Genomic DNA, 1,110 nt, shown 5'->3' on the forward strand with positions numbered 1-1,110 from the left:
TAGCGGCGGCGCTGCCAGTGTTGCACCAGACTGAAACAATGCATGCACTGAGACAAAAAATGCGTTGGCCCACGTATCTCAAGCTAGGAGAGACCGAGATAAGCCCTATTTCAATAAACAGTGGCGTGTTCCTTTAAGTAAAATACAATTAGGGTTTTTAATGATTCTAATGGAATGTCCCTTCATAACCCATTGTACCCTGTAATATTGTTCTCCAACCTCACTCAGAGCAAGCATTAGGATGATTTAAAAAATAGAAAGTAGGTCAAGGGGAGCATTATGAAAGGAAAAATGGAAACAGAGATATGTCCTCTTCTTTTCCCGTCACTTAGACCTCTGTCACACACCATATTACTCCAAACCATCCCAAATTGCTTCGTTAAAAGAGGAAAAGCAGTTCTCTTTTAACCCAATAAAGGCAGACATCTTGCTGACTCATTGCAATATAGCCTTCTCAGGTCTGATGCCAAGGATATTATGGAAATGATTCATTTAAAGGCGATGTTGTTTAGCTGGTTTTATCCAGCTTTCAGGGCAGCCTGACAGTGGGACATTTGATCTCAATTGCAAAGTGGCCCATTTCCCTCAGACATCACCACTGCAGTCTGTTTCAAGAGCCTAGATCTGCCTTTTGGCGTGGCGGCCATGGGGCAATCATCTGTTCCTATTTCCAGCACTAGTGTATACAAATGGAAAATGGAGAGGGAAATGAGCACCATTTTGGACAAGCGATATAAGCTGAAGATTACCTCAGAGCCCAATAGAAATGAACAAGGTATAGATTGATGGCGGCCACGGCTCATTAAGAAAGTGTGTGTGTGTATATGTGTGTTTTAATTGATGCACTAATTCTCAGCCACTCAGGAAATGGCCCTTGGGTGGGTCTTCCAAATGGCACACAAATATTTACTAGGGACACAAACATTTTTGTACATCCATGCACGCCTGGGCATGTAAGTTGGGGGAAAAGACTGTTCATGTCTCTGATACAGTGCAGTGATATTATCATTGCACTGGCTACTTTGCCTGGGTCTTCTGCCAGTCAGCTGGTCCCTGAACCGCTTAGATGACTCATCAGTGTGCATGAATTCCTCCATGCGCTCTCTCTCT

General features: G+C 43.5%; 1 protein-coding gene across 6 annotated transcripts in view; it reads left to right on the plus strand.

Moving 5' to 3' along the window:
* Nucleotides 1-1,110, plus strand: part of nrip1b (nuclear receptor interacting protein 1b) — a 49,577-nt gene that overhangs the window by 38,117 nt on the left and 10,350 nt on the right. The gene's annotated exons all lie outside the window — the stretch shown is intronic.

This window comes from Etheostoma spectabile, chromosome 13 (assembly GCF_008692095.1).
Source record: "Etheostoma spectabile isolate EspeVRDwgs_2016 chromosome 13, UIUC_Espe_1.0, whole genome shotgun sequence".
Taxonomy (NCBI): Eukaryota; Metazoa; Chordata; class Actinopteri; order Perciformes; family Percidae; genus Etheostoma; species Etheostoma spectabile.